Source organism: Phyllobates terribilis, unplaced genomic scaffold (genome assembly GCF_046119375.1).
Source record: "Phyllobates terribilis strain yellow unplaced genomic scaffold, ASM4611937v1 Scaffold_117__1_contigs__length_5270597, whole genome shotgun sequence".
NCBI lineage: Eukaryota > Metazoa > Chordata > Amphibia > Anura > Dendrobatidae > Phyllobates > Phyllobates terribilis.
In genome coordinates, this window is record NW_027362877.1 from 2,345,052 (window position 1) to 2,356,005 (window position 10,954).

The 10,954-nt window shown below is 48.4% G+C and overlaps 1 long non-coding RNA gene across 1 annotated transcript; it reads right to left on the reverse strand.

Annotated features, from left to right (window-relative positions):
* Window positions 1–428: 428 nt before the first annotated feature.
* On the reverse strand, window positions 429–1,403 carry LOC141201549 (uncharacterized). Its single transcript, XR_012272951.1, has 3 exons — window positions 1,303–1,403; window positions 1,147–1,225; window positions 429–523 (listed from the first exon to the last, which is right to left on the reverse strand). It is a non-coding gene; the product is annotated as an uncharacterized lncRNA (long non-coding RNA).
* Between the last annotated feature and the right edge of the window lie 9,551 nt (window positions 1,404–10,954).

Here is a 10,954-nt window from a genome sequence, read left to right on the forward strand (position 1 = left end):
CTCTACAGGAGCAGCCGCGCCATCATCGGACGCTTCTGCTGTGATGAGGACGGCGGATAAAGCTTCACTGCACCGGAGACTCCACACGATATCACACACCGATCATCATCATCATCACACACCGATCATCATCATCATCACGCGCCGGTCATCATCATCACCACACGCCGGTCATTATTACATACCTTTGAAAACATCTACCGGAATCTCCTCCTTCCCGTCGCTCACACACGGCTGATCCCTCCTCATTATCGCTTCTTCTTCTGTCTCGTCCTTCACTTTATTCTTAGTCAGATCTTCCTCCTGATATATCAGATGTAACAATCAGCACAATACAAGAAACCACCAAAATCTATGACATCTATGACCTGGATCAGAAATGTCCCCCCATATACAGATCCAGTAAAGGGCTCAGCACCGTCTACCTGATGATCCTCCGGGATGTTGTGATTCTCCTCTGGACAGTCCTGGGGATACAGAGGACGGGGACATCTCTCTGGTGGATTTCTCCTCCTGAATCCATCTGTAGGAAACACACAGTAACGGAATAGATTGTGTCATGTGTGACAAAGTTACTGGTAAAGTGATAGAGGGAAGATCTATTTCACGGAGGCTATTAGCTTCTGTGAATTGAAACCATGAAATTTGCTCCAACATGTTATTTGCTTAAAGAGGTTAAACTTCCATGTTAAAAGGGAGTGTTTTTTGTGAATGATCATTGTGAAGGGTGGGAGATCATTCACCATATCTCCATCTCAGAGTGTGGTCTTTGATTTAAATACAAGTCCTACTGAGGCATTCAGTGTTCAGTGTCTGGAGAAGCTAGCTCCAGAGAGGATCTTGTGTTTGTTTTTCCTGAACCATATGGAGTTGCTGAACTCTCAGAAGGTGGATCCCAGCTATCACAAAGACTGTGCTTTTGTGTTACCATTTTGCTTTGTTTTCCTGTTTTGGCCAAAGGGCCGTGATTTCTTTTATGGACTCAGTGTTGGTTTATGCTGCATTTTAATAAACCAACGAGAAGTTTTTAAAGAAACAGTGTACCTGTGTCTACCTGCATGTGAGCGATCTACAACATGTTATGATGAAATCATGGGAGTAGTAGTAGGTGACCACAGAACAGACATGACAGTCTCCCCTCCTCACCCTGCTGATCGGCCCATATTGCGGTCGCCTCTTGTACTCCATGTATAACCTCAACCTTAATATCAATCAGATCTTCACCCTAAAAATAAAAATGTAAGATGAGCTCAGGTCCCATCACTTCATGGTCAGATGTTGTGGGGGTTCAGTGTCATCTACCTGATGATCCTCTAGGATGTTGTGATTCTCCTCCGGACAGTCCTGGGGATACAGAGGATGGGGACATCTCTCTGGTGAATTTCTCCTCCTGGATCCATCTGTGGAGACACAGAGACTGAATACATGACCTGCCGTGTATCTGTCTATATATGAGACTCGTCTCTCACAACCAGTAATTCTATGTTTATGTATTAGGGAATAAATTACATTGTTGTGGTCCTCACCACCGGTACAGAGGTCCCAGCACATTGTGGGCCTCAAGTATGAAGTGATAATCAGCGAGGCCAAAGCCTAATGCTCTCTGCTCTGCACTCGAAGGATGAGGACCCTGAGGAGAGGGACAGAGAAGACCCTCGTCAGTCAGATGGAGGAGCCGTACTAAGAAACACAACTTCTCCAAGTTTCGTCTCCAGGGATGGAACCACAGAGGAGCTGGAGAAAGCTCCACATTTCCATCCATCGGTTTCCTCTCCTAATTCACTGTATGGAGATTGGGGGAAGGACGGTGACCATTTACCAGTGATTGTATTTGAGATCTCATGATGTCACCATGAGGACACGGCCTCCCTCCTGGACAGGATCCTCTGGGATCACTAAGAGGAGAGAACCTGATCTATTAAAAGACGAGTTACCGCATTTTTATTCTTCTTTAAATAGAGATAACTCTCCACATCCGCCTCGATATAAACACTAAAATAGGCAGCAAGTGCGCGGAAAGTTCTGCGTTTGTCTCTGAAGGAGGAAAAAAGGGCACATGTACGCCTGACGGATGAAGTCACAGAACCCGGAAGGACGGTGTTGTGGGGAGCACCCGGTACACAGCGGTTAGTACCTATCAATGTGTAGAAAGGACAACTAGAGAGCCGGCACCGGGGTCATGGGCGCTTACTGATGCACACGGGGAGCCAAGGAGAGATTGTCTGGTCAGACTCCACAGAAAAGCTCCATAATACATATTCTTCTGACAAACATCCCTTTAACCCCGTCACTCCCCAGTCTGTTTTCACCTTCCTGACCGGGCCAATTTTTTACAATTCTGACCAGTGTCACTTTATGGAGGTAATAACTCTGGAGCTTCAACGGATCCCGCTGATTCTGAAACTGTTTTTTCGTGACACATTGTGCTTCATGTTAGTGGTAAATTTAGGATTTGGCTTTTTTTTTGCGTTTATTTATGAAAATATCGAAAATTTTACAAAAAAAAATGCTGGACTTTTAATTTTTATGCCTTTTAACCAGATATGTATTAACTATTTTGTATGGTATAACTAACATTTACCACATGTCTACTTCACATCATATTTATTTTTTTTGGTAAAAGTTTAATCAGCAATTTCTTATTTTTCAAACAAAATTTACAAAACCAATTTTAAGTTTCCTCCTTTCTCCCCTTTTGCATTTTAAGTCTGCAGTCCTGCTCCCCAATACTTATATCTATGGCCAGTTTGACGTCAATCAGCCGTTACTAACATGTCGCATTTAAGGGATCGCACTCATCGGCTGAAATAAAATTGGTCGGATCTTCCTGAACAGTAGGATGATTGTCTTGCGAGTACGATGCGACTTCTCTCACCTGTCTCGCATCTGTATGACATCCGCATCAAACGCGTTTATAACATCAGCTTTTACAGACGGTCATTCTCTGACATTTCAGGCTAATTTTCTAACTAATAAAACATTTTTTTTATAGATCTAGAAAGATAGAAATGAGTCAGTGAGATATATCATCAGTGCAGGGCGTGTGGAGCTGCTGTACATGGATTTAGCTAATAATTAAAGAATTTAAAGTGAAAAAAGCAAAGGGGGAAAGCGGACAGCTGATGCTTATAGTCTGGGAAGCGGGTAATAAACATTAATATACATAGATCTTCCCAGGGGATTAATATTAACATCTGCGTAGCCTTTACTGGTTATTAACAAGGGGTGACCCCCTCCCAAAAAAATGATGTGGGGGGCCCCTTCTATTTTTAATAACCAGAAAAGGCTAGGCAGACAGCTGCAGGCTGGTATTAATAGCCTAGGAAGGGGCCATGCATATTGTACCCCCTCCCAAACTAATAACATCAGCCTGCAGCCGCCCAAAAAATGGCGCATCCATTAGCCTCGGCTCTTCCCACTTTCCCTGGTGCGGTGGCAAATGGGGTAATAATATTGGGGTTGATGTCAGCTTTGTAATGTCAGCTGATCTCAATCAAGCCCAAGGTTAGTAATGGAGAGGCGTCTACAAGACACCCACATTACTAACCCCCATCAGTTTAAGTAAAAAACACACACACAGAGCAAAGTCCTTTATTTGAACAAAACACTTCCCGACCCTTTTACCCATTTAATAATATCCAAAGAAAAATAATAAAAAAACAAAGTCATCCTCAACTGTCAGCAGATAATCCATACTGATGATGTCCCGTGACGAACTCCAGCTCTGCTACATCTGTATGGTGTGTTGAGCGATGGCTCAGCACGCCAGCCAGGACACACTGGTCAGTGCAGCGAGCAGTGACGTCAGTAAGGTGACCAGAGCTCATCGGCTATGAACTCCGGTGACCTGAGTCAGAGCAGCGCTAGACACTGCAGGAGCATTCTCACGCTACTGGCTTGCTGAGCAGTCACATCAAACAATCCAGATGTAGCACGGCTGGGGATTGTTGTTGGACAGCATCACATAAGGATTATCTGCGGACAGGTGAGGATTATTTTGTATTTTAATTTGATCTTTATAAAGGGTAAAAGGGGGTCTGGGAGTGTTCATTTTAATTAAAGGACTTTGCTTTGTGTGTGTGCTTTTTTAACTAAACTTACGGGGTTAGTAATGGGGGTGTCTTATAGACGCCTCCCCATTACTAACCCCTGGGCTCGAAGTCAGCAAACATTACAAAGCTAACATCAACCCCAATAGTATTACCCCACTCGCCACCGCACCAGGGCAAGTGGAAAGAGCCGAGGCTAGGCGCCAGAAATGGTGCATCTTATGGATGCGCCAATTCTTGGGCAGCTGAGTGCTGGTGTTCTTGCACTGGGAGGGGGACAATATCCAATTCCCAGGCTATTAATATCAGCCGGCAGCTGTCTGTTTAGCCTTTGCTGGTTGGGTCCCTGGTTTCCTGCACTGCTGGTAACATTACCATTATGTCTATCTATTGTGTCCTATTGCACTTGGTCTGTTGATGCTTATTTGTATCACCTTTGCCCAGCATACTGACTGAACCTATCACTTTATATGTTTATTACTATATCCTTTATGTCTATGAGGTATAATGCTTACTTGTGATAGTGTTTCTCTAGTCAGAAACTTTTTCATTATAATGATATAAATAACTGATATTATATATTACTTATGTGATGTATGCTATGGACCTTTACGCATTAGTATACTCTCTAACATATAATTGGACCCATATTTCGTATTTACTTAATAGGATAATTTCACCTTTGGTCTGGGCCTTAGATGTAGCAGTGCAGTACACCAAGCGTTATATCCAGGTATACCACTATTGTTCTTCCTGAACTTGTACCTCACTTTTTGTATATATTGTATTTGTATATGAATACATATGGTATTCCTCTATATGTTTTTTTTATTTGTTAATAATAAAGATATATTTTTAGGCCTTTGAAGAAAACGCTTCATCTCTTTAGTGACAGTAATTAACAGAGGCTGAAGTTACAGTTCTATCCAAAGGCTTAACCTTCTCCCCGACAATTGAGTTTGACGTTCATAGAACTTTATTAGATGTGAATAAATTTGTGAGAACTTTCACTTTGCGTTGTCATTTCATGGTCAATGAACAGAATGAGAACATGGAGAACTCGTTACAAGAAGTTTCTCATGATGATGTTCCCAATAGAACTGGAACTTTTGATGAACAGAGTTCACTTCTTGATCATAAAACTCCAGCGATTCAACACAACAGACAGTTACTTTCAATCGTTTGTTATAAAAAAAAAATCTCTATTACTATCCGGTCAAGTCTCGTCCACCGGTCTTGGATGTTTTCTAGGAAATGATTGAAGATCAACTACTTACATTAAAAAGGAACACAAAATTTCAAGGACAGAAATATCATAATCTAATGATATCAGAGCAACGAGCTCTGAAAGAACTTAACGAGAACTCTGACCTCCTCGTAAGGAAAGCAAAGGACGATCTGCTGTTATATTGAATGTGGGACTTTATGAAAAATTCCATTGGGAAATCTGCAGACAAAATGTGAAGGAAGGTGAAAGATTCTGAAAGAAGCCGCCGAGGACGAAGACTCAAGACTGATGAAGACGACAGCGGAGAAACCGCGACTCACAGATCAGAAGAGAAGAATCAGGGAATGAAAGCTGTGAGAAAATGTAGAGAAAACCAGAGGAAGTCTGGAGAAAAATCATCTATTATAGGAGGAGGCCGAGAGACGTCATCACATCCACCGGAGCCAACAAGAGTCTCCTCTCACCTGGTGATGTCAGAGGCCGGAGCTCCTCCATCATCACCTCCTGGTACCGATCCTGGTGTCCTTCTAGATACTCCCACTCCTCCATGGAGAGATAGACAGCGACGTCCTGACACCTTATAGGAACCTGACAACAACGACACCGTCATCACCCAGAATCCTCCAGTGCTGTCCTGTATAATGTCCCAGCAGTCACCTCTCCGCTCATCACCCAGAATCCTCCATGGCTGTCCTGTATAATGTCCCAGCAGTCACCTCTCCGCTCATCACCCAGAATCCTCCAGTGCCATCCTGTATAATGTCCCAGCAGTCACCTCTCCGGTCATCACCCAGAATCCTCCAGTGCCGTCCTGTATAATGTCCCAGCAGTCACCTCTCCGCTCATCACCCAGAATCCTCCAGTGCCGTCCTGTATAATGTCCCAGCAGTCACCTCTCCGCTCATCACCCAGAATCCTCCAGTGCTGTCCTGTATAATGTCCCAGCAGTCACCTCTCCGGTCAACCCCCAGAATCCTCCAGTGCTGTCCTGTATAATGTCCCAGCAGTCACCTCTCTGCTCATCACCCAGAATCCTCCAGTGCCATCCTGTATAATGTCCCAGCAGTCACCTCTCCGGTCATCACCCAGAATAATCCAGTGCTGTCCTGTATAATGTCCCAGCAGTCACCTCTCCGCTCATCACCCAGAATCCTCCAGTGCTGTCCTGTATAATGTCCCAGCAGTCACCTCTCCAGTCATCATCCAGAATCCTCCAGTGCTGTCCTGTATAATGTCCCAGCAGTCACCTCTCCGCTCATCACCCAGAATCCTCCAGTACTGTCCTGTATAATGTCCCAGCAGTCACCTCTCCGGTCAACCCCCAGAATCCTCCAGTGCTGTCCTGTATAATGTCCCAGTAGTCACCTCTCCGCTCATCACCCAGAATCCTCCAGTGCCGTCCAGTATAATGTCCCAGCAGTCACCTCTCCGGTCACCATCCAGAATCCTCCAGTGCTGTCCTGTATAATGTCCCAGCAGTCACCTCTCCGATCATCACCCAGAATCCTCCAGTGCTGTCCTGTATAATGTCCCAGCAGTCACCTCTCCGGTCATCACCCAGAATCCTCCAGTGCCGTCCTGTATAATGTCCCAGCAGTCACCTCTCCGGTCATCACCCAGAATCCTCCAGTGCTGTTCTGTATAATGTGTCACCCTGGCCTGGATGCCACAAAATGTATTAAAGCTGTGTCTGAGAGCAAGGGGGAGGTTCTCTCGTCAGGGGAACATTAGCATGCAATGCCTCCTGTCTCAGGCCAGTAGGGGGAGCTGGCTGCCCCTATAAAAGCTGGTACTGGGGGCAGGGTTAGAGAGAACTGGATGACCTGTCTCAGCACTGAGACGTGTCCCAGAGTGGAGCAGGGACAGAAAGTTGATTGCACCTAAGAGGAAGTGTGGCAGCAGGAGAGCCACAAGCCAGAGACAAGAGGCGATGAGAGCCTGTCTTGGCAGAGAAAAGACTTAACTTTACCAGACTTTGGTGTCTGAGGCTGGGAGGATTCCACATTCTCCAGCAGATAACCAGTCTGCAAGGGACTGTACATTCCTTGGCCTAAGAAGCCTGGAGGCCCTGCCACAACCGAAGGGACCAGTAAAGCCGTACAAGGCTGGGAGCAGAAAGGAACCCACGTCGCAGGCCATACAGGCGAGAAAACACGGAAAGCTCGGAAACGTGGGCTGTTACCCTATAAGGAGGAGATAGCCAGAAGGAGCGCAGAAAGCACGGTAGGCCTACACCCTCACCCTGACCAGGGACAATTTCCCCGTTGCTCTCAGACATCCAGGTCCCCTCCTAGCTGGGACTGTTTGTGGGTCAGTTTACCTGTTTAGTAAAGACCCTGGACTGCAACCTGTTGTCTGTGTGCTCCTTGCTCCTCCAGCACTACCGGCACTGGAACTCTCACTACCATCACTCCCACCATCCACCACACTGCCCTGGGGCCGCACTCTTCCCGTGGGGAGTCACACCATCCCTAGCTGCACACCTCATCAGCCCCAGCTGTCTGCATGCAGCGGCGGTTCCTAATAACCGCAATCCACGGGTGGCGTAGTCGGACATTATCAATAGTGCATAGCAGACTACCACTGGCCTGACCACCCTGAGCCACGGAACCGGGTTGCCACAACTACCACCATCGTTTCCTATTGCCCGGATCCGAGTGCCCCACGGCCCAGGGGGCGAGTCAGCTTTGGCGTAGTCGGCAGGATTTCGTGCCCGCAACCACCGGGTACTGCGTGCCTGAAAAAGACTTTTGTAACTTACCTGTGGCGAAGTTTCCCGCCGTCCGGAGTCGTTTCCCGCCATCCGGAGCCGATTCCCGCCATCAGACGCCATCTTGGACCGTTTCCCGCCATCTTCTGCCGTCTTCCCGCCATCCGCAGCTGCTTCCCGCCATCGGACGCCATCTTCAGGACGCCGCGCGGGAAGAAGAGGGGCGTGGACATCAAAACCGCGCGAGATCCGAAGCTCCGCCCCACGCACCGACGCTGCGCAAGGTCCTGGAAGGGAGAGAGAGCGACGCTGACGTCATCAGGACGCGATGCCAGGTCCTCGTCCATAGCAGCAGCAGCGGAGCCGTGGCCTACAGAAGAGGATCGTCGGAAGGTAGGCCACGCTTAACTAGGGGGGAGGAAGATGTCAGACACAGAGGCCCCCACTACCACCAACGCAGCTGCAGCAGCGGTGATGCCCTTTTCCCTGCCCTACATCCCTGGAGCGGCCTGGCTGCCCAAATACTCAGGGGAGCCCCATGCCCTAACTGACTTCAAGGAAAAGCTATACAGTTTGTTCCACGTTTACCCCCTGACAGAGGAACAGAAGGTCAGCATATTAACAGGGCAGTTAACTGGCGCAGCCCAAAGGGAGGTAAAATCATGGCCCACTGAGGAGAAAAGGACTGTGAAGGGTATTCTGGCCCGGCTGCGGGGTACCTTTGACACACGTACCTCCGCTGAGATTAAAATGAGGTTCTATGGATGTAAGCAGCGGGCACAGGACAGCATCAGAGACTATGCCCTAAATCTGCAGGAAGCCTTGAGGGCTATTCAACAAACTGACCCTGGCAGTGTGCAGGAAACGGATAAGCTGCTAACAGAACAATTCATAGAAGGACTGCTGTCTAGTGCCCACAGGGCCCAACTGCGCCTCATGTTCTTTCAGAACCCCGACCTGACCTTTGCCCAATTTAAGGACAGGGCCATAAGGGTGCTCCGTGAATCTGCAACCAGTGGCGCTATAAACCCCCGGCGCCCTGCTCTCACCTACCACCAGGAGGCGGCACCCTCCTCTATGGACCCCGTGGGGGCTGATGCACAGGCCCTGAACCAAGCCCTGTCGAAAGACCTGCACCACCAAGTCCAGGAGCTGACCAGGAGCGTCGCGGCGTTGACCAGGACCGTCCAGGCGTTGCAAGTGGACCCGTCAAGACCCATCGAGCTGGCTTCAAGTCCGGAGGATGTCCCGTGGCGTCGACAGAGGAGGATCCCGTCGTTCCGAGGGAGGCCCACAGACCGCTACGCAGAGGATGGACAGCCCATTTGCCGTCGATGCAACCAGCCCGGACACATTTCCAGGTACTGTAATTTAAACGGGTCCAACCTGGGGCAGAGGGCCAACCCCCAGGCATAAGATCACTAGGCCCTTATAATTGGCGTGATAAGTATGTTGGGGGGCGCCCGGTTTTACCCGTGGTGCTGGACGGTATCCCCATGAGCGCCTTGCTGGATACTGGGTCGCAAGTAACCACTATCCCTTATGTACTTTTTAAGCAGTATTGGACTGATGCTGATATCACACGGTATCCAGACAGTAACTTGAGCATCATCGCCAGTAATGGCTTACCCGTGCCGCAGATGGGGTTCAAGGAGATGACCATTAAAATTGCTAAAGTTGAACTGCCGGCACAGGGAGTGATTATTGTGGACATTGACCGTCGTGAAAGTCACCCTAAAATAACTGTGGGTACTAATGTAATTGAAAATTGTCTTTCAGAGGTAATTGTAATTCTACAACAGGTGGCGGTGAATGCTAGTTCCAGCCAACAGAGAGTCCTCAACAAGGAGATAAAAGCCCTGATGAGACGGCAGCAGGTAGAACTGTCTGGTGGTGAGATCGGTAGCGTAAGACTGAGTGACCCATTCCCCATTTCCATGCCTCCCAAAAGTGAAATGATGATCTGGTGTCGGACTGCAATCGGGTTGAGAGGTAGAGACTACCAAGCAATGGTAGAACCCGTGTACTCAGACAGCAGGCCCACCATTTTGACAGCCCGGGGGGTGGTTGATGTCCGTCATGGGAGGGTGCCCGTTCGCATCCTCAACATTGGGGAGAGGGAAGTACACTTACCCAGGTACGCTACACTCGCCAAACTGTTTGTTGTCGAACACCAAGCTATCAGGGCCGTGGAAGCCTTGCCTCCATCTCCACAGGCGGAGGGTAATGGCTCCCAGAAACAAAAGGAGGACTGGTGCCAGAAACTCCATGTGGGTGCTGACTCCACTCCCCTGCACCAAAAACAAGGAGTCTACCGGGTGGTACAGGAGTACGAGAGAGTCTTTAGTAAGCACCTGCTAGACTTCGGCAGAGTAAAAGAGATAGAACACCACATCCCCACAGGGAGCCACCCACCAATAAAAGAGAGGCACAGACCTGTACCCCCTGCACATTATCAGAACGCCAAGGGCATGCTAAGAGAGATGAAAGAAGCTGGGGTTATTAGAGACAGCTGTAGCCCCTGGGCAGCCCCCTTGGTTCTGGTCAAAAAGAAATACGGCACCATGAGAATGTGCGTCGACTATAGACAAATCAACCGTATCACCCACAAAGACGCATATCCGCTGCCTAGAATAGAGGAGTCTTTAGCCGCACTAAAATCAGCTAACTTCTTTTCTACTTTGGACCTTACTAGCGGGTACTGGCAGGTTCCTGTGGCAGAGGCTGACAAGGAGAAGACCGCCTTCACCACCCCGATGGGACTCAGTGAGTTCAACTGTATGCCCTTCGGACTCTGCAACGCACCAGGGACCTTCCAGAGGCTGATGGAATGCTGTCTAGGGCACCGAAACTTCGAGACGGTCCTCCTTTACCTGGACGACGTGATCGTCTATTCAAAGACCTACGAGGACCACCTAAAGCACCTGGCCGAGGTGTTCGAAGCCCTGGCAGGCTATGGCCTGAAGG